The 24098-nt window shown below is 35.5% G+C and overlaps 1 protein-coding gene and 1 long non-coding RNA gene across 3 annotated transcripts in view; one reads left to right on the top strand and one right to left on the bottom strand.

Annotated features, from left to right (window-relative positions):
* LOC132702292 (zwei Ig domain protein zig-8) overlaps positions 1-24098 on the top strand; it is a 418077-nt gene that overhangs the window by 141476 nt on the left and 252503 nt on the right. The gene's annotated exons all lie outside the window — the stretch shown is intronic.
* On the bottom strand, positions 16901-17585 carry LOC132701691 (uncharacterized). The gene is made up of 3 exons (XR_009618811.1): positions 17471-17585; positions 17170-17415; positions 16901-17062 (listed from the first exon to the last, which is right to left on the bottom strand). It is a non-coding gene; the product is annotated as an uncharacterized LOC132701691 (long non-coding RNA).

The raw sequence follows: 24098 nt of genomic DNA on the forward strand, positions 1-24098 counted from the left end.
AAAAATATATTTTCGTTTTTGTATTTTTTTTTTACTTAGATAAATTCATATTTTCTGTGATATTTTTATTAAAAAAGCGTTTCTTGTCTAGTTCATGTCCAAAAATAATAAAAACAAGTTGATTTTAACGGCTTGATTCTGGTTTTTTATAGGACTTGCCAAGACTGACGTCGATGTAGATGTGCACAAAAGCGCTGCCCATAAAATGTCTCCCAAAACACCAGAAATCTGAAAAAAATAAATATTTTCCTTCTCAGTTGTTCAAAATTTACCTTTTTATGTTTCATTTTGTTTTACGGTTTTTCACCTTTTTTCCCTTATTTCTATTTAATGTTCTCATTATGGCGCAAGGGAATATCCTCAGGCCATCTATTTAGAGGATATCTGTTGTATATCGTGAACAGTAAATCCGCAAGCTATCCATTCGGAGGATATCCCTGGGATGTATTTTACAGTATATCCTTAGTATATATGCTAACTTATATTCTAAGAATATCCTCCACATGTCCCGGGACATGCGACTTAAATGGCACATTGACTGGATATACTGCGGATATTGTGTGCTATCTGGGTATATGCACAAAAAGGAAGGTATACATTTTTGGGTGTGTTATATTTCACACTGGCGATGGGTTTGCTCTAAATCACACCACGGAAACCGCAACATAAAAATTACAAAAATAGTTAATACGTATTGACATACCATACGACAAGAACCTAGATTGTCGTCATTCAGGACCGCAAAAACGCACATCCCAATTTGTGAGCATTTAAATGCATAAAATTTGCAGAATTTTTACATCGATATGAAAAAAAGAAAATGCAAACACGCATTTTTATTATATGAAAAATTAAGGAAATTAATGTTATTTTAAATTAAGACAGAACTATTTCTTTATAATTAAACCCGTTCTTCAGAAATTCTATAATTTTTTACACTTACCACAGACCGTTTTGAATAAGTATAAATGAAACAAAAAACATCGTAAGTAACTTTACACACATTGATACTTACATAGCATATTGCAAAAAATGAAAAATTTACAGTGACAAAATAATATTTGCCATTATATATATGGATACATTCGGAGAATAGGAAATTGCAAAACATGCAATTCGAAATATATAACGAACTATTCTTTGCAGTTATAAAAACAATTGATAACTAAATGTTTTTCAACATTTCCCAATAGAAGCTATATCTTTTATCTGTAAACATATGATTTAAAATGCAGAAACATGGCTCAATACCTACAGAAGTCATCGGACAGTATTTTAGTTTTGGAATTAAATGTGCTTCTGTTCGATACAAATCCAGTTTTCTTTCGAAATGAGTCAAATTTTTCTATACAAGCTTCAGAAATATTTTTAGAATTCTGAAGCCTGTATTATTTCCAATTACTGAGATAATTTTTGTTATAACCGCAGCCCCAACAGTACCTGAAACGTTTTTACAATCCACTGTTACAGGCTAGATTTACCCCAAATCAGAAAATTGCTTTTAGTTAAACACCTAAGTTTAATCCAGCCATATTCATTGACATAATTTTAACAGGTACAAATAATAGGCATATATACAAATATAAAGAGGATAGCAATTAGCTTAATCTATATTCCAGCTCACGTCTCATTTTTACTTCTCGTCCTTCTAAACACGAATGATGCATGCGCCAGTAAAACACTAAAAAAAAGAATAGAAAACATGAATCAGTTTTAGGAATGCTATCGGTACTCAACTGTGTTCAATTTTTGCACCTTGCATTTACCTTAAATTCAGTAAGATGTCCAAAATACTTGGTTCTGTCCAATTTCACAGGCGACATCGGGGTTTCCAATCCAAATTGCGGACATATTTAACATTACGTTTGGAAGCAAATTTAAATTATTACTTGCGTTGCTTTGTCTCGCAATCACTGATCGTACTTTTAAAATGGGGTAGCGATCAATTTAATTCTTACTTATCTCAGCTACAATGTAAACAAACGCAATTAAGGTTAAAACTTTCAAAGTCAAAGCACTCTCGCGTAAAGTAAAGGAAAGCAACTTACCTATGTTGTCATGCTGCGTTCGATTGCTGTACTGGATTTGGCATTTTCCCCAATAAAAATCATCTTTCATACACGAAAATATTTTAATCGACCACAAGCTAAATGCCAATCAATAACATTCAATTCGACCGGAAGTGACCAGAGTTGCAACCGTCCGTCAACGCCAGGGAATGTCGACCAATGAAATCTTTTTGTGTTTTTTTGTTATTTTCAATATTAAAAGAACAAGCTCGTATCGGGATTCTTTTTGATTTAAAACGCTAAAGCGGATATGCCTCATCGGAGTTTCGCACCCCTATTTTAAGGTTGATTTTAAGCGAATTTAAACAACTCCGATAACAAGCGAGGAAGGCCACCAACAACCTGGTAAGCTCGTTATACCAGTTGAAATTTCACTTTTTGTTCCCTATCACATCGACTCTTCTGACGCGGCATGATGTAACCGGGTGCTTCTGCTTCGTTTTAGGCCTTTTATTTCCGGGCATTATAAATGGCCCTATCAAAATAACAAGTACTAGTTTGTTCGGATAACCAGCGACAGGCATTTTCTTTTGTCAATACCTCCAAAAAGGTCGCCCAAGGCGAAAGGTGAGGTTCTTGTCTCGACGACCTTTGAAACTGAGGACCATCCATTCCAGAATATTCTAGACAGTCATGCCGATTAACCAGATTAACCAGAGGAAAATAGAGCAGTAGCACTCAAATTTGTGAGTAATTTATACTGTTCTAAAGCGGATTGATTGATTGATTTTGAGCTTTTGTGTACTACATGCCTGTTATGCGGCCGGCTTATGTAAGGATTGACCGTAAATCTGATGCGGAAAGTTATGATTTATATAGCACCACACTCGTATTTTTGGTTTTTCCCCCTTTTTTTGGAGAATTTGGTTAATAACAATAGACGCTTGCTGTTAACTTAAGGCCTAGACTTTTCTTTGTAGCTAATACTCCTTCTTTCTAAGTGGTTGGACGCCCGCGAGGGCGCCCCCCTTTAATACCAATACCAATAATACTCCTCCTTTCCCGTGATAATAAGTCTTTCACTATTCGAGGAGCTACGCCCGGTGAAAAACGGGTGGCGCCAAAATCTCTCTAATTTTGCTTATGTTTATCCACTGTCAAAGAAAAATAGATAACCTCCAATTTTATAAGTGCTATAGGTACAATAAAATAATTGTTTTTTCATAAATATTAAATTCTCTTTCATTGTTGAGTTAGAAAAAAGTTATTGCATTTACTAGAGAGAGTGAGGTATTTAGATTTTCGATAACTTTTTTAACTAAGTTCTCTGCAAAAAATATAGCAGTGGTTAACCAAGTTCACCAGCGAGTTATTCCTAGTTCCTTCTAAAATTGAACAAATGAAGGAGCTTTTAGAAATAGTCTATTTACTGGCATAGTTAAATAATTTTCCAATGGAAATTGGCCTCTTTTAGAGTTTAAATATTTGTAAATTTTTTGCATATAATGTGCCGTATCCGGAACACTGTTGGACAAGAATAACTTCATAAATGTATGCATAAATAACAGTTAATGCATGTCCACATGACTATCCCATATGAGTCAGTTGTTTCATCAACCACAAGATAGAAATAATTTTCACCTAGTTTTTTTAATGTCATAAATTTGAGGTTACCCAATTATTTGGTTTTTCTTCAAGGCAAAGATATTTTGCATACTGCTCTTTAAGCTAGTGTTTTACACAACTTTTTTTTTATCTGCATGAATCTGTAAAATGCAGAAAAGCAACAGTTCTTTTGGGTTTACATTCGCTAAAAAACGAATTTTAAAATATCTTTTTTTTTAACTACCAATAGTTTGCTTCAATACGTCATTTATAAAAGCCAAAATTTTATAATAGGCGAAAAAGCATATATCTTTTTTTTGCAATATACTGGAAAAAAAGTGAAAATATGGTTTACAATTAAAGTTTTCGAACAAGCTCAACAAAACATATCCCCTTACCCACAATGTATGGACGTTTGTAGTCGGCATTTTTACAAACACTTTACAGACAGGCACAAACACAAGAAATCAGTATAGTACCTGATTAGTAGAGTGTCGAAAAGGGATGGGATGTCGGAAGGGATTGTACATCTAGAGCATCTGAACTAAAATTTATATGGGATCACCACAGAGCTAGAATGAAAGATTTGAGATAAGCCCACAGACTTATTGAATGGAGACCCCAGAACAGATAAAAGAAGAAGACCAGTGCGATGCCATACAGGCTGTAAGAGAGGTTTATCTCCACCAGTAGAGAGGAAACAGGCTGTTGGAGATTATGATGATCAATCGGCGTGTTAAATGTTGCGTTATAGATTGGACTGTATCAAATTTATGGTATATAAGCTTCTGTGAGAACAATAACTGTCTCGTATCCCTTATATTTTATTACTGTAAATAAGAAGGATTACAGGCAGTAAGATGCAATAGGCACAAGACAGGACATAGGGAAAACTATCTCCACCTATGGGCTTGAAATTCGTTGTATATACGCTTTTTGAGAGTACAATTACTGTCTCTTATTCCCTTCTCCTCTCTAATAACAGAATAAATATGTTTTAAATATTTATTAAAAAATTAAAATTAAGTTGAATTTTTGCAAAATGAAAAATATCTGGGAAATCTGAAGGTTTAGGCCTTATTAAAACTGTAGATTTGGTTAGTTTGGTTAGGAAAATTGTGCCAATGACCACCAAGATCTTTGGTTGAAGATATCTAATTATGGTTGATTGTGGGTAAAATTAGCTGAACAGAGTGAATTAAGAGAGAATATTATGACAGGGAAAGGAATTGATACACAAGTGCAGACATTATTGAATGATTGGAGTCTTCTAAATAACATTTTTCTGTTACTAGCCAAAGTCGCCAAAGTACATTACCGAAAAAAAGGTGTACCCTAGTAACTACCACCCAATCTAAGCTTGCTGTTGTCAAGAATATGTTGGCCATATCATCATAAAGTTCACATAATTTCTAATTTGGTATGTTTGATTCCCAAAACAAGCAATTCCGCTTCCGAGATATCATGTGCAAGAAAATCCTTTCATGTACCGTGCGTTCAATTTATCTTGACAACATTTTAATTGGCTGTAACTTTTTGTTTTTAGTTTTTCGAAGTGACGTATAAAACAAAACACTATCAATTTTCTGACATATAAGACTACATCATATTTCTTTAAATGGACCATATTATATATGTGTTTACTAGAAAATCTTATTCCGATTACAATGATTTGACACACTTTATGTAGTTGTAGTCAGTCACGGCACTCTTTGAAATTGTATTCAAATTTGCAATTTTTGCCGATTTGTCAAAAACAGGTAGACTAAAATATAAGGTGTGTTACATCATCGTAATCGGAATTAGATATTCTATTAAACACATATATAATACACAGGATATCCCATTTAAAAAACTATGATGTACGCTTATATGTCAGAAGATTGATAGTGTTTTGTTTTATACATCACTTGGAAAAAAACTTGATTACTAACCTTACATTTTGTGCTTTTTACAAAACTTCTGGATTCTTCCTGCGTCGGTTTTTGCTTAGTCGAAATTGCTGACGTTTCGCCAATCATCCTGTTGGCTTCTTCAGAGCTTGACTGAAACTGTTTCAGTCAACAGGATGATCGGCGAAACGTCAGCAATTTCGATTAAGCAAAAACCGACGCAAGAGGAATCCAAAAGTTTTGAAAAAGCATTACAGTAGCCTGTGGAAGTTTCTTTGGAAAACTTACATTTTGTATTTTTTACCTTGATATCTCTAAAAACAAAAAAATTACAGCCAATTAAAATATTATCAAAATAATTTAAACACACGGTGCAATGTTTTTGTATTGAATGTTCTGACCGAACCAAAACGTCTTACTAGAGTCGAGAAGTACAAGAATATTATTCAACGCTTTATTATCACCAGCACAGGAAATATCGTTAGACTATGAGAAACTTTAGAGAAAGGGCGGAAAGTTAGAATAGATGAATGAAACGTGCAAGAGAAACAAATATGGGGGGAAAACAGAAATAAAACAAGCAAAGAAAAATAATTTTACACTTATGTTGTGATTATTTTAATGCTTTGTAATAAAATTTGTTAGCATGGTTCGCAAATAGGAACTAAGGATCCGTAAAGTAATATAAATAATTAAAAGTGGGGGGACCCAACCTGACTGACCACGTATACTTTAAGACATCGCTCGGTGTTCGTAGAATATCAGGCGGACTTAGCAAGTCGTTTGACGTAATTCGGGGTCTGGTAACAACCCTTTTAATCCATGCAAACTTGCCGAACAATTTTGGGGCCTTATTCAATCGGGTAACTTAACCTCCTAATGTAATACATTAGGCCTGCGCCTGGAACTTCGTATTATTAATCTTTCAGGGGATTCGATGCTCCGAGAAGTTTTGCAGTACCGAATTAGTGAACAAAAAGCTTTGACATTTGATTAGAAAGCTGCGCGGGACAGGCTCAAATGGCGATTTCTTTCCGGAACGAGGTTTTTAAAAAAGCCGTCTCTATACCATTCCGTCCGGAATCGTGGAATATTTTTCCATTTCGCGCCAAATCCACCATTTACGTTCCTGATGATCTTCTCCCGGCACAAAAGGCTCCGGATTACGCCGGCGAGAAAAATGAAAACAAAGCGACCCATTAAATAGTTTCTAAAACAGCGCGGAGGAGGCACGTAAGTGGGTTTATGGACTTTTTTATTATTACGGGCTGGGTTTTATTGTCATTAGAGCAGCCGGCCGTTTAGTGCAAGACGCCATATTTCGCCAAGATTGGATTTTGATAGCAGTTGTTAGTCGTTAGTAGCCGTTGTAAATTAAATTTTCCGGCGATGTTATTAAAGTAGGAAGATTGGCAAAGCTTAAGGTCACTTAAGATTTGAGAATCATCGTAAATTGGTTTTATTAGGTCAACCAATTTTCACTGTGACTTTAAAACTACTTTAGTAATTTTAGAATTAATATTGGTACTTGAGGGGGATTTCGAACAATTGTGTACAGGGTCGCCCGTTTAAGAGAGACCTACACCTTACCTCGAAACCAAGGGTGGTTACAAAAAAAAACTAAATACAAAAGTTGCGTCTATTAAAATTACTTTTTTTTTATTTTCCTAATCTTCACTTTTTTATATACAGGGTGTATAGTCCTTTCAGAGACAAATTGAACGATATACAGGGTGTTTTTTTTCGATATATAGAACTTTAAGTTGGCATTACTGTTCAAGATGGCGCCCGATTTAACAACTGTTAAGTGATTTATTCTCAGTTTGGTTTGGAAATTCATCATGAATAGAGTCACGCCTGAACAACGCTTGCAAATAGTGCAATTTTATTTCGAAAATTATGGTTCTGTGCGGAATACGTATCGCGCACTACGTCCATAACTGAGCAGTTAATCCGATTAACCATGGAACGTTTTCGCACCACGTTTACTCTTTTTGATAACTCGCATTCCCAGAGACATCGTACGGTGCGTACAGAAGAAGAGTACAGAATGAGTCCATCCGCCGTCGAGCACAGAATTGGATCTGTGTCCATCCACTTTATGGAAGATTTTGCGGAAGGATGTTGGTTTACGTGTTTACAAAATCCAATTGTGCAAGAATTGAAGCCGAACGATCATCAAGTAAGGCGTAGATTCGTCGAATGGGCACAAAACGAGATTGCCGTTGTTCCCGATTTTCATAAGCGAATTTTGTTTAGCGATGAAGCGCACTCTAATCCTCAAGTGTATGTCCAAACACCGTTACATCCAGAAAAACTGACTGTTTGGTGCGCTTTATGGGCTGGTGGAATCATTGGTCCGTACTTCTTCAAAAACGATGATGGCCAGAACGTTACAGTCCATGGTGATCGGTATAGACCTACGATTACTAACTCTTTCATTCCTGAATTAAATAACCATGATATCCAGGAGATGTGGTGTCAACAAGACGGCGCCACATGTCACACAGCTCGTGGCACAATCGATTTATTGAAAGACACGTTTGGTGACCGCCTAATTTCACGTTTTGGACCTGTGAATTGGCCTCCAAGATCTTGTGATTTAATACCGCTAGACTACTTTCTGTGCGGCTATGTAAAGTCATTGGTCTATGCGGATAAGCCACAAACGCTTGACCATTTGAAACAGTAATTGAAAATTGAACGTCCAAATTGGACTACAGCCGCGGCCGCCGTGGCGGTCATATGCCAAAAATCATATTTGTATGTAATGTAATGTAATGCCACAAGATTTTCTTTCGGATAAATAAAATTCATGTCAATCGAATAATCCATCGTTGTTTTATTGCAACTTAAAGTTCTATACATCGAAAAAAAACACTCCTTATATGAGTATGGGTCAGTGATGTACCGTTTCGAACTTATTACCCACCATCTTCAGAATTCGGGTTTAAACCATCATTGTTCTGTTTCTTATTAACTTTTTAAACCTTTTTCCATCTATTATTGTTACGAAAATTATGCTTTTCTGTAGCCAATGATGAAATTGAAAATATTTTCTTAAAATGCGCATTGTTGAAACGTTTCGCAAAATGATACTTTTCTCAATATAAGGTCCCAAATAATGGTCATGTTAATAAAAACAAAACTTTTGTATTTAATTTTTTTTTTTTGCAACTGGTTTCTAGATAAGGTATAGGCCCCCTTTAAATGGACCACCTCGTATAACCACAATATACCGAAAATAAGGATGTCATTTTTTTTCTGGTTTTATTTGAAACAATATAAAAAAATTAAAGGTCACTTTCGAGTTGCCAGTTTTTGAGCTCTACAAGATAGCGTTGAGGGATTTTGAGTAAGACGTTTCATTTTTTTGTTTTTGTTTATTTTGCTATCTATTTGTAGAGCTCAAAAAGTGGCATCCTATACATATCTTTAAATAACACTGTATATTTATTATCTCCTTTTTTATTCTTGCATGCTTTATCCGATACTAAATCTGCTGCCTGCAAATCTTTTACTTCTAAACAATTATTTTTTCCAAGAATTTGTTGCATTTTATCGCCGACTTTTGTGCTATTATGTAGGTTTTCAGTTCCTATTCTGTTTCTTAATGTTCGACTTTTGGCTACTCTTAGTTGCAAATCACTCTTCTTTGTAAGTGTTATTCTCTCTGTCCCGTAAATCACAACCGGTAATGCCCATTTATTAAACAACACGTTTTACCCTATATTCTTGCAATATCTCGACCTATTGTGATTTCAAGTTACAGATATGTTTTTGTTAAATAGTTCTATTTCTGTGCTTTCTATTGTCAGCTGTTTACTTCGGACTAGATTCGTGGAATATTTTGTTTTGCTAAAATTGCAAGTTGCAATATTATCAACGGCTACTATTTACAAAACTTCTAGATTCCGCCTGCGCCACGAAACACTCTGCAAGTCACTGTACAACGCTTAATAAAGCCCAAAATCTGAAGTGATTTAGCCACAATAAATGAAACATGGTGTGTGTAAGTCAATCTAATATCGAGTAATACTCCAAGATCCCTTATTACGGAGGCCTGCAATAACAGTGACCCTTTTATGTTATACGTAAAATGTAGAAGTTCATTAATTGGCAATTATTAATATTTAGTTCCATTCCATTGAAATCGCACCGTAGCGTTAGGTGATCTAAATCGGATTGGAGTTTTATACAGTCATCAGTATTATGGACTCTCATATAGAATTTCAGGTCGTGAGCAAGTAATAGGAAAAGTGGGTGATGAAAACATGAGGCAATATCATTCACATGGACATTGAAGAGTAGAGGTCCTAGGTGTGATCCTTGCGGAACACCAGAAGGCACTTTAATGTCGGTGGATTTTAAACTCTGGACGCCCACAATCTGCACTCATTCAGTAAGATACTCTGTTAACCATTCCAAAACTTTTCCCTGGATTCCAATGTTTCGCAATTTTTTTATTTAGATTGGATGATTTACTCGATCAAATACCTTCGAAAAATCTGCGTAAATGGCATGGGCGTGAGACCCCTCCCCCAATGATTTCAGCAGAAGATCTGTAAATGTATGGAAGTTTAGTTCAGTGGAGCGATGGGGGAGAAATCCAAATTGTCGGTCGATGAATCAACTTTTCAGGCCAGCAGATCAATAGTCGCAGACTAAAATTTAGGAAAATGTCGACAGATTTTTGTAAAAGTAGTAAATCTGGTTTTGACGTTATATTTCTTAAGCACTTTTGATATGTGGTGAGTGATGTTGTGAATGTACATTTTACAATAAGACGGACAGGGACAGTGTGTTGTTGCTTTCGGACTCATTGTCTTTGTAAGGTTGTGGTGATGTATATTTTGTGATGGAACACTTAATATCTTTAATGTGGAAATTCTAGGTTCAATGACTCGGGTTGAGGCAATTTTACGGCTCTGTAAGTAAGGGAGTTGATAACCGATGATTGTTGGGTTTGTTGGTAATGTAACAATGAATTAAGGTATCGGTTTGTGTGACTAGGATTTCTGTAAACAGAATGACCCAATGTTTGATCTGATTTTCTATTGATAAGAGTATATAAGAATGGGATATCATTATAAGTTTCTAATTCTATTTTAAAGCGTTCGTTAAGGTGTACACAGTTTAATTGTCTAATACGTAGCGTTTCTATAATTAAGGCTTTAGATGGAAGGTCTAGAGAGTTTTCTTCTCAATGGCTTCCTTCTTTAAATATATTCACCTTGACTGGTGATAATGGAGAACGCACAGGCGTTCTGGACGTTTGTTCAACAATTTGACCGTTATAAGAAAAATATATTCCCGACAAGCATTTTTCAGTTTAAATGAGAAGGTTTAGTTCCAAATTCTCGGATTTTAATATATCTGAAAAAATGTTGAGAGTTTTAGGAATAGCCACTTTAGTAAAGAGGGATTCTACATCGAAACTAACCACAATATCCTATGAATCTAATGTAATGCTTTTTACTTGTTCAATGAAATGAAAGGAATTAAGTACGAAGATCAGTTTTCCTCGATATTTTGCGAGAGAATATTTTGTTGAACCAATTCCCCGGAGGCCTTAATAACATATTTAAGGTTGCGTTCCATAGAGGACGTAGGATCTTTACCAAGTTGACGAGATGATCTATCTGTTACAATATCTAAAATCTTTTCCTGATATTCATTTGTGTTCATGGCCACCGTAGATCAGTTTTCCTAGATATTTTGCGAGAGAATATTTTGTTGAACCAATTCCCCGGAGGCCTTAATAACATATTTAAGGTTGCGTTCCATAGAGGACGTAGGATCTTTACCAAGTTGACGAGATGATCTATCTGTTACAATATCTAAAATCTTTTCCTGATATTCATTTGTGTTCATGGCCACCGTAGATCAGTTTTCCTAGATATTTTGCGAGAGAATATTTTGTTGAACCAATTCCCCGGAGGCCTTAATAACATATTTAAGGTTGCGTTCCATAGAGGACGTAGGATCTTTACCAAGTTGACGAGATGATCTATCTGTTACAATATCTAAAATCTTTTCCTGATATTCATTTGTGTTCATGGCCACCGTAGATCAGTTTTCCTAGATATTTTGCGAGAGAATATTTTGTTGAACCAATTCCCCGGAGGCCTTAATAACATATTTAAGGTTGCGTTCCATAGAGGACGTAGGATCTTTTCCAAGTTGACGAGATTATATATCTGTAACAATATCTAAAATCTTTTCCTGATATTCATTTGTGTTCATGGCCACCGTAGTATTTCCTTTATCTGCTGAAAAATTATCAATGACTGTCAATACATTTCCTCAATAAAATAACCCGATTATATGTAAATAATAAATAAAAATGAACACAAAATAATCAATGATATCCCTAATCACACAAGGTTATTGAAGATTACTATACAGTAGTATCCTAAGCCTGAAAATTGCTGAAAACTGCTCTGAAACCACTACCTCGTAGACGACCATACGACGACAATTTACTGGAAAATTGCGCACCTTAGTGCGCCACAAAAACAAAAGATGAAATTTTCCTGAACTGGGCGGTTAAATTTTCCTGGAAGCCGTTCGAGGGGAGTTACTTAATCTCTTTTCCGAGAAGGCTCAAAGTATAAAAGTTGTTTAAGTTCATTTTCAGACTCAACTGGGTAAGTGAATGTGCTTGCCTCGGGGCTCGCTGGTAAGTGAATTTTTCAAGTTTTTAATTCAAGATCGTTTTCACTATTTTCTTGAGGGTTCTTTGTAACAAATAAATGTCAGTGCCTATTTTGAATAACAACGTTTGTGGAAATTCATTTCCTTTAAGCAAGTATCGATAATCTCGTGTTTTCTCTAAGACGAAGTTTTCGAGTTAGTATTGTCCGTAACTATTTCGAGGAGAGGCCTGATTTTTCCTCATGGTGCTTTAACACTCCTTCCATGAAACCTTCAGCACTGAAAATATTACATCTTACCACATTTTTGGTAATAAATAACCAATTCTCTTCTCTCTTCTCCATTGCACTTTTCAAGAACTATGTTCTGTCTAGGGTCGCCATTTCATTTTCATAAAATAGTGAAATTTTGAAGTTTTGCAGATATTTCTGGACATTTTTCAGGCATTTCACTTAACCTGTCGCATTTCCTTCTTGTCAAAATAGCATTATCACGTCTAACGCGTATAAATAATTTTGATGGTATTTAACCATTTAGAAACAGACTCTAATCTTATCGACTGTGTTTTCAAGGTCTATATTACGTTAATTGGACAGATGGATTATCCGATTCTCTCCATTAACAAAATGGAGAAAATAAATTTGCACATGCACAGGAATCAGAGTAGATGGACGCTTTTTTTTTAAATAGATTTTTAACCGCAAAAACGGCAACCATAAGCTAGAACCCTTGGATGTGTGTGTAATGACGCCATTCACTCGTGCATCAAACGAAGCAGCTTCTAGATGGATGAGGTAAAATTATTTTATGACAATTAGTGTTTATGAAGTTGTGGGCTTGGTAAACGAGGCCTTTACGAAGATTTGCAGGATGGAGTTATTGAATAAGGGACTTCAGTGTGGTGATATTTATTAACTAAATTCGCAGACTGCGATTTTATTGCATCGCAAGCACTAGACATCCCAGAACAAATCGAAACACCTGTTTTACCATCCAAAACGTAAGAGACAAGGCTGGCAGATGCCAACAAAAACTTTTGAATCTCCACAAGTCCCTACCGTACCAAAACCTCCAAGAAAGCTTAAACAACAAGACCTTCCTGTACATCCAGACCTCCTAAAATGGAAGTTTTCTCGCTCAATAAGACTAGTCAATTGCCAAAGGACAAAAAACTACTACCATATGCACTAGGAGACTACCAAGGAAAAGTATTCTTGAATAAAATGAAACGTTTGAAAAAAGTGTTAGTGATCTTCTTAAAGAAATGTCTTGTAGAAGGAATTCAATAAAAAGAAGTGCCCAGAAGAGCGAAGTGTTACCAAGAATGAGCTGGCAAGGCTAATGCGGTAAAAATATTAAATTTTAGTTTTTTAAAGGATTTATATTTATTTCTTGTGTGTTACGTGTTAAGTAATCCTGTCAATATTGTTTTATTGCACAAATTTGATAATAAATGTTTTTTGCAAAAATCTGTTAATATGTCCGATACCACCCAACACTCCCTACTAGAGAAAAACGCTGGGGCTGCTTCTATAAAGAGACATTCTGGCTATATGGAAAAAAAAACACTATAAGTAGAGTTAAGAAGTAGTCATATCAATAGCAACAAGTTTCTGCGTTTTACGAAGGAATATTATGCGAATTCGAAGCGCGTGCCGAGGCATAAAACTTTGCAAACTTTGCAGAACGCGCGCGTGCAAGGAAAAAAACAACCGAAAGCGACAAGTAAACTCAACCGCCGTAACCGCTTTGAAATATTCACAACGGCTTATTCTGCAGTTAAGGATCTTGACAAAAGTTTTAAGGCACTTCCGGAAGAGTTTACTTCGGCGTATTTTATGTCTCGTTTCCTTCGTAACTTTAATTTCAGTCGGTCCCGCCATTACGGAAAAATCTTTATGACATCGTAAATAGGAAAATAAATTGGACGGCGACGTTGAACGAGGTAGGTAACTAGCGGGGCTTCTTTCACCATGTTATTTCAAAACATTATCGCTAAAATAATTTTAAATAAATTCCCCTGAAGTCAAAAATAAATTCACTTTTTTAATAGATCTTAATTTCTCATCGGTTCCAGGAGAAGGCACAATAATTCACATTAAACAATCCAGCAATTTCCAAATCAATCTGAGGGGCAAGCTTCAGCCCACTCCTACATCTGAAAGAGGTTTTATCTATTCAACTGAGGTAAAATAGGAAATATCGGACTGAACTCTTTTTATTTTCTGCACTTCCTGGAAACGGTATGGTTTCTTCGTGTTCTTCTTCCTTCTTTTTATTAGGCGTAAGCCTATTTCATTCATGTATATACATGCCGTTGTATTTGCATGCTTTATTGACTATAAAAAAAGCTGTTGATTTTGTGTCACATCAAAAAATTACCGGCATCCTAAAATCAACCAGGATCGACGCACAAGATTTAATTCATAACTGGACTTTACTGCCACCAACCAGCGACAGTCAAAATCGAAGGGTGCACATCAGAAGAAATAGCAATAAGAAGAGGTGTGCTACTAGGATGTATATTGCGTCGAGAACACAACTCCAGGCATTAAAATGATAACGTTAAAAATAATCTCTTATGAACCATATTGTGGAATATAGTGAGTAATTCGGCCTTAATATGTCTACGTCCAAGACCAAACTATTGATATTCTCAAAAACACAAAGAAACGCCACCCAAGACTCCATGGAGAGATTATTGAACAGATGTCATCTCTAAGATACCTGGGGTACGGTCGTCAACCAACGATGCGACCCAAAACTCCAAAACAATCTAGAATGCAGTAAGCGCGGAAAACTCTGAATAACATGAGGACACTTCTGAATAACCGAAACCTCAGCCTGACACTCCGAACCTGAATATTTTGCTGTTATATCTTCCCTGTTCTTCTGTACGGGCGCAAGAGTTGGTCGTAGATTTCGAAAAGCACGACTACAGGCGAATGCTACGAATATCTTGGACGGAACATAAGAGGTCCTGGAGCAAATGAATATACATACAGAACTTCTCACGACAATCAAGGATGGAAAGCTAGAATGTACCTCGAAGAAGATTCCTTTTTACTTTTTCACAAAGCCGGATTGGTTTCTGCCGATCGGTCAAAGCTGGTTCTCGGAATTGAGAGACCAAATTGTATTGGAATTTCGCGATATATTCAAAAAATAAATAAAGATCGCACTTTTACTCTCGAACGACTAAACAACGTCGGCGAATTAGTTAAAGGTAAACACGGCGGCCTTGGTTATTGACGAATTTTGTTTAATTCCGCTTTGTCTTTTCGCTTCCGGAGGCTATTAGAGTCGGTTTAAAATTATCTCTCGCCTCGGTCTAAATGAAGATAAATGGCGGCTCGTCAAAAAAGGAGGTAGGGAGAACGATTAAAACTCGTATTTGTCTGGTTTCGCAAAAATCGCTTGCGGCGCCCAATTTGCGGCTTTCTTTTATAGGTTTAGATTAGTACGTATTACACCAGATGCCCTTTTCTATCTATTGCTCACAATGGCGGTAGAAAACTCGTTTTCTCGCTAAATGGATAAATTAAAATTACTTTAATATAGTGATACACTTTGTCATTAACTGAACGGAGATAATGGAAATTGATTGTCTGTGTTTTTTCATCACATATGGTAAATTGGAAATTTTCTAATTTGAAATCATATTCAGGAGCAGCAATTTCAGTTTTGAAGAAAAGGGTAATGGGCAATTAAAGTCCCTTGATATATACAGAGTGTCTTAGAAATTGGAGTATTCACTAAATGTAAAATTTTAGGGAATGTTGACGTTCGAATGCCAAATAGAAAAAGGACAAATATAATGTACCAGTTTCATTTGAATGACGTGGTTTTAGCAAAATGTTGCTGGTGTTTCCTATGCATATGGTAAATTATTGTTTCCAAAAAAATGAATATCATTTTGAATATTTTTTCGTCGTTATCGCTTCCTATTTATACATATTTAAATATATCAAGATTCTATGAATGATAGCATTGACAACTTTGATCTCTTTTAAACACGTACCATTTTAATAAGATATTTTTTAAGTTTTTAGGGTGTATGGGTCATTTAACATTTTCAAAATTAAAAATGGCAGATTATAAATAAGTGAAAATTCAATTTTTGGCAAAATAGTTAGGGTTTACACCTGATGATAGAAATGAAATTGATTATGAACTGGATTCACTGTGCAACCTGTCCCTAACAGTTACGAGTCTATTTTCCTAATAAGTTGATACATATCTTATATCTACATGAGAACTACATAATAATCATGGATCTGGACGTGGACAAAAATTTAAAACGCAAGCATTTTAATAATTACTTCTGACACATACTTGCGCAAAAAATAATTCCATCTACATTTCCTTATATTTGATGTACAATCCATAGTGCCTTTTCCAAGCAAAAGCTTGTGAAAATACTATTTTGAATTTTTATGACAAAGATAACCTCTACTTCTATACACCTTACTAGGAGTTATCAGTATTTTTTTTAATAAACGTCAAATGTATCTAGAAGTTTAGAAAAATCCAATACGTATTGCCATTTTGATATATACATTATTATTATTTAACATGTTTTGGTGGCTTCTATTAAAGTACACTAAAAAATATGAAATACTCGAAAATTCCTGAAAAAATCAAAATTTTATGCCTATATTTGAAGAGGGGTAGGTCAGATATTTTATATAATTCCACCAACGAATACAAAATCACTTTTTATCCCTGTTTCCCAAATTTGAATCCTTTCGGGCCTTGAGAGCAAAATGGCCGATGCCAAGCTTTTCTGCCACACTGTATAACCACTCCCTTGCTCCCAGGACTCTCGCCATATTTTCTAGTTCTACAGGATTATTTGATTGCCTCTGCGTAGAGGTACGTACTACATCTTTTGCATTTCTAAAATTACATTAATTTAATAGGAATTTATTAATACCCTAGGTATCAGTGGTATAGTGTGATGTACTTATTCCTACAAATATTTTTGATATTAATAATTTCTTCACCTTTTCTCAAGGAAGTTGTACATGTTCTTTTGCTCTGCTTTCTGTCTTATATATGCCTCCCTCAAGCAACTCTTAAAATTATTTAGTACTCCAAGTGTTGGTGATTGTCTTGTCCTTGCCCCTTAGTTAAAATGAATACACCATTCTCTTCAACCTTTCCTGATGCTTGATATTTTGTTCCGGGGCATCTCAGATGTCTTTTTTCCAATAACTTGAATATACATATATTATTTATTAACATACAACCTACAAAGGATTCAATTAAAATTTTGATCTATTATAAAAAATAAATCAGTGTTACCTCGTTTCATTACACCTTTTGCGTGTACAACACCTAAAGTCGTCATGGAAAACCAGTTGTTTGTTGAGAGCTTTTGTTCTTGTTCTACTCCCACAACTCTAGGCAAATATTCTAGTTCTACGAGAATTGAAAGAAATCAAAATTTTATGCATATCTGTTGAAAGGTAGGTCTAACAATTTGGCTAATATCACCAACGAATGTAAAATTCTTTATCCCTCACTTACAAATTGGTTTCCTTTTATATTTAGGGACTTGAGAAAAAAAAACTGATGTCAAGCTTTTGTGCCACACTGCATAAACTAATCAATATATAGGCCACTCACCTACTCCCACAACTCTAACCAAATTTTCTAGTTCTACAGGAATTTCTGGTATTGTCGTTCGACTCTACATCTGCATGAAGATATGCATCAAAGGAACTACAAAGGCACATTCTACATTCTTAAAATTACATTTATGTTATTAAAATGTATCAATATCCCATATGCTTTCATTGGTATACATTTCTACAAATGTTGTTAACACTAATAATTTCTTTACAGTGTTCTGTTGAATACACCATTTGAGATATCTTTTTCCAATAACTTGAATATACATACATATTTATTAACATACAACCTACAAAGGGTTAAATGCTATAAAATATGCCATTTCTTATGCTAAATAAACAAAATGCCTCTTTCGAGCAACTTTAAAATATATCTTTGCGTGACACCTTTTGCGTGTATAATATATAAAGTCGTCGTGGAAATCTATTCTTCCTATTCTGCATTTTAACGTATCTACCCTATAAATTTGCCACCTAAAATTAATTATATTCCAGTTTAAGTAGTAATAAATTGTTAAGTTAATAACATAAATCACATAAAATAAATATTAAATTTGATATCCTTATGAAAATCGCTGGTTCTAACCTAAAAATTCTGTTTGATTATCTATCACATATAATCTTGTCTGTACGTCACGCCTCAGTTGTTGGAGAAGTTTCAGACACTTTGCCATCATCTCGTTTAGGATCGGACACTGTGTGTACTAAGTACGAAGTGATAGATAAATAAAAGAATTTTTAGGTTAGAACCAGCGATTTTTACACCGTTAGCTACATTTACTGATTAATGAATATCAAATTTAATGCTTTGAATATGTTATCTTATTAAGGTAACATTTCGTTATTTTGTTGAATAGAAATTCGGATAGGTTTAAGTGGTAACATCATAGGTTAACATAGTAGGTTAAACAACTAATTTTGCATGACTGCTTTATGTATCATACGGGCTAAAGTCTCAGAATTTTTGAAACATTCGCGAATGTTTTTTACATCACACTGTTTGCCAAATTGGTGTTCCTGCAATATCTTATTTTTTGCCAGATCTTGATATTAGTTTGTGTGATGTTGGGAATACAAATAAACTCTGGTTATTTATAAACAATATAAGACAACAATATTATACTATTTACAAAACTTCTGGATTCCTGCTGAGTCGAACTTGCTAACGTTCCGCCAATGATCCTGTCGGCTTCTTCAGAGCTTAACTAAAATTGGCTCGCATTTCACTCGGTACCTGCTTATAACGGCTGAAATATTTTTGAAACGCCACTGTATTTGTTTATTATCATATGAGATTTCTAACCTCAACACATAAACAAAATTAGTCATGGAGCAATATACGGCTGAACAACGTTTAAAAATTGTGCAAGCCTATTATGAAAATGGTCGATCAAGAAAAAATTCATTTCGGGCTCCACGCAAAATCGACCTTCTGAGAGGACAATTTGGAATGTGGTTCAAAAATTTGAGCAAACTGGATCTGTAACTAACCTCTAAGTCCCTCAACATGCTCGTGCAGGTCGGTCAGATCAAAATATTGCCATTGTTCGCGAAAGTGTAGCCGAAGATCCAACCACATCGATTCGTCATCGATCGCAGCAAGTGGGTTTTACGTGTTCAACCACAGAGCGAATTTTAACAAAAGACTTGCATCTAAACCCATATAAAGTCCAAATTACTCAGGAGTTGAAACCTCGAGATCATCAACAGCGCCGCGTGTTTGCAGAATGGATACGAGAACAAGGGGTTCATTTTTCAACGAAAATCATCTTTAGCGATGGGGCACATTTTCACGTTGGTGGCTTTGTAAACAAACACAATGCTCATATTTGGAGATTAGAAAATCCAAGAGAGATTGTTGAAAAAGCAATGTATCCTTAAAAAGTGACTGTTTGGTGTGCATTTTGGTGCGGAGGAATAATTGGCCCTTTTTTTTTCGAGGATAATGCGTTACGGTTAATATCGAAACATGATATCTGATTTTTTCTGGGAGCGGTTTGAAGGTATGGAGATTGAAGATTTGTGGTTCCAACAGGATGGAGCCACTTATCAAACATCCAAAGAAACGATGCAATTGCTGCGGGGCAAGTTTCCTGGTTGGATTATCTCACGTAACGGCGATATCAATTGGCCGCCGCGATCATGTGATCTTACTCCCCTAGATTTTTTTTTCTGGTATCTAAAAAGCAGAGTGTATAGAAATAAACCAATCACTATTCCAGAGCTGAAACAGGAGATTAGACGCGAAACAGCCGGCATGGAACCTGAATTGTGTCAAAAAGTGATAGGAAATTTCAATAAACGAATTACGTCATGCCACGTGAGCCTCGGGGGTCATTTGAATGACATCATCTTTCATACCTAATTGTAATACACTAATCTAAAAAGGCAAATAGAAATGTTTGTATATTTTTATATTCTTCCGATTTTTTTTTAGAATTTTACTGTGGAAACCCTTATTGAATCACCCTTTATATTGCTTGAAGGGGGCGAAGCTAAATGCGGGGCATAAACATCTTCTCGAATGACTTATACCCATATTAGTGACAATTAAAGACCTGTGTCATGGTTAAGATTGTTAGGTTGCTCATAGATTTTTATAGACTCCAGAATTTTTCGTGGGTAGAAGAATTGATTACATGCAAGAATTTTAGTTATATCCGGTTTCGTAATCGTGTTCGTCAACTGCTGATGAGTTTATTTGTTTTAGTCTTGAGCCTAGTTGTTATTTTCTGTCCTGTCTCCATAATGAATTCTTTGCCGCATATGCATGTGACGCTGTAAACTCCTGGCAACTCAAATGCAATTTTGTCTTTGACGGAACGAAGATGTTGAGAGATTTTTGGACAAGAGGTAAATCTGGTTTTGATGTTACACTTCTTTATAACTTTTAATATGTTTTCAGTGATGGAACCAAATCTTCTCATCTTAAATGAAAAATGCTTGCCTGGAACATATTCCTCTTATGACAGTCAAAGTTTTGAAGAAACGTCGGGAACAGCTATAGATTCTCCATTACCACCAGTCATAGCAAGTAGATCTATGGAAGCCTTTGAGAAGAAAGCTTTTGACATCTTCCATGGTCAAGACTCCGTAGTAGATTTCCTCAGACATTTAAACTCTATACACCCTAACATACGTTTCTTAGATTCTTAGATATTCCTATCAATAGAAAATCAGACTTCATATTGCATCCTCCTGTCCAAAAATCTCACAACATCTTCGTTCCGTCAAAGACAAAATTCCGCTTGTGATGCCAGGAGTTTGCAGCATCCCACGCATATGCGGCAAAGAAAACATTGGAGAGGCCGGACGAAAAATATCGACTAGGCTCAAAGAACATGAAAGAGCCTTAAGACTAAAACAAATAAACTCATCAGCAATTGCCGAACATAATAACGGAACCGGTCATAAACTTTTATGTGATAAAACTAGCAACGAAAAATCCGAGAGTCTATAGAAATCTATAACCGACCTAACAATCTTAAAGGCGACTCAGGTCTTTACCTGTCATCAGTATAGGAATCAGTTATCCGAGAAGATGTTTATATCCCCCTCAGGTACAGGGTAAAATGCGAACCAGTTTCAGTCATTCTCTAAAGAAGCCAACAGGATGATTGGCGAAACGTTATCAAGTTCGACTCAACAACAACGACGCAGGAGAAATCCTGAAGTTTCAGTCAAAGTTTCTTTGAAAAATTAACAACATTATCATTTGCTGTACTTCATGCAGCTAATCAATCGATAAAATAAATAAAGTTGGAACTTCAATGTCTTACATTAGTTAAACCCACCACTGGTACAGGTACATTGGGCAATAAACATGAAAGATTGTTTACAGCGTTAAATAAAACATATGCGTTATTTGAGCTCTAGATATCAAGACACTCGTTTTCCCATATAAGTGTCACTGTCAAAATCAGCTACAAATCTCATCATACCGTTCGAACAAAGTTAAAGAACAAAAGATTAAATTTGAAAAGAACATACATTAGCTATCAGAAATGACGAGCCAACTTTATTCAGCACCAACACCGATCATTGAAAATTTCTAGTGAGAACTTCTGAGAGGTCAAATTCGAAACTTAAGAAACGAACGGATGCGGTGCTGCCTATAATTTTCAAAAACTAATTTGGTTTGCTTTCGCATCCTTCATCGAACCTTTTAGAGTCGGCAATATCATTCAAACCACAACGGAAACATAATTTAACCCTCATCGTTTACGCGACCTTAAACATACATAGAGCCGAAATCTTCGTAGCCCCCTACGCGAGAGAAGGAATTCTATACCCGCTCCGTCACCTTTTCTATAGTTATAAATTTCCCCTTCCTCTCCGGGCCATTAATCCCGCTATCGGGACGTTTCCTTTCAATATTTTCCTAGTCGCCATCCCGCTTCTGACCCTTCCATTAAACGGATCGGAGGCGGTCGTAAATCGGGCGTCCCTAAGTACCTGGGCGGCGGTAATTCTCCGACTTTTGGACGTTTCGATACTCAAGCCGCTATGAACATAACAATTAGCATTGATTTGTTCCTTTCTTGAATATGTACAGGCCCCCACGCACATACACACACGATCATCGAACAATCTGAGCGGACGCGCAGTCGAATAACAATTACCTGAAGCGTTGCGTCTCTCGAAGCGTTTTCAACAATGAGAGCCGCAAAATGGCCACTTAAATACGGCGAATCGCGAATGGCTTTATTAATTAGAGCTTATTGTGTTTTACAGTTAGGAGGGAACTGAATCGCGTTTGAACAATTCGCGTGCCGTGCCGCTAATAGTAATGAGGGTTTATAATATAATTCGTATTATGCTAAATCGCATAATTAATTACCCCGACCCCTGCTGCGGAATCGTTGCCGATACGTGAAATCCTGCGGGACGAACTGATAGAGACGCGGCAGTCATGAGCGTTGAGCAACCGACAGAGAGAGTAAATTGCATTCTAGAAGCATATGGTCACGACTTTATGGGCACTGCCAAACATTTAGAAATGTTGACTACTAGCCTGATCTAGTTTTTGCAGTTCTTTGACATTGACTAAGCCTCCCTGGGGAGTATCCAGCTGAAGTGTAACAGACTCATCAGCGTTTGAAACTTTGCCATAGGATATAAGACGACCTGCATATAAACATTAAGAAGCAGTGGCCTTAGGGGCATCCTTGGAAGCTTCGAAAGCCGTGTTAAAAAATACTGGCCACCTATTTTGAACAATATATGCCTATTTTTAGACATTTGGCTACTAATCTTCTGATCTAATTTTAATATATAACAGCAATAACAAAAAAGGATTCTGCTTTCGTAGTGCTTGATCCTTGGACTGCTTTAGGCGAGTAAGAAGAAGAACCTCTTCTCACAATAGATCTAGATTTACTGCCAACTGTAATCTTCATATCGTCGTAAAAAAAATTATGCTCTCTCGACAATTTTTTACGTTAAGGGGGTAAAGTATACCTTCAAGGAGAAGACCGTCACCCGATATAGTTATAGACTTCTGGCAACTTTTAGTGGAAATTAGTTTCTTCATTTGCCCTTGTATAAATTCAAATGGTGTGTAGTTCTGTCTGAACGCAAACAGGTACATAGTTCCAGATAAGCATATTTTATATGGGTGATTAAAAGCGCAATAGAAAAATAGTTGGATGTTATTGGATAGTTGCTGGTTTTATATAAAAGAGAGAATGGGGTTTTCTCGTCTAAATGTTTTATTTACTGCTATAATATTATTACCGAAGTTATTTTGGGAATAATTTCAAATTATTTTCAAATAAAATTTATAATAAACCTAATTCATGAAGAATATTTGAGTATTTCTAACTTTTTTTTTTAAATATTGGTCAGAAATTAGGAACACAAATTTTTTCAGTGGTAATATTTCAAAAATAATCATAACATTTATTTATTTAAATGTATATATTTAGTCAATATTCTTTATACACACTACGTACACTGGTGTTCAAATCAAAGACGATTTAATAAAATATCGACGTTCCTTGTTTACTCGCGCCATCAAAATGTTTTCTTTGAAAAGTGAGTGGGTGTTGAACGGAAACATTTACCTTACAAAAATGATGTAGTTTATGCAATGATCCACATAAGATACTTAGTTAACTCACAGGAAAAGGACCAGTCACTAAAAATACTGTAGCAAATATGTTGTTTTTTTTGTTCTTTTTTGGATTTTGGAACATACTTCATTTTATTTTCTCTTTAGTTATGTGTTGTTTTGAAACTTTCTTACTGCTAAAGCACAATCTCTGCTTATAGTGTTTCAACACATTATTCGTTTTTTT

Source organism: Cylas formicarius, unplaced genomic scaffold (assembly GCF_029955315.1).
Source record: "Cylas formicarius isolate icCylForm1 unplaced genomic scaffold, icCylForm1.1 PGA_scaffold_5__7_contigs__length_24384050, whole genome shotgun sequence".
Lineage (NCBI taxonomy): Eukaryota > Metazoa > Arthropoda > Insecta > Coleoptera > Brentidae > Cylas > Cylas formicarius.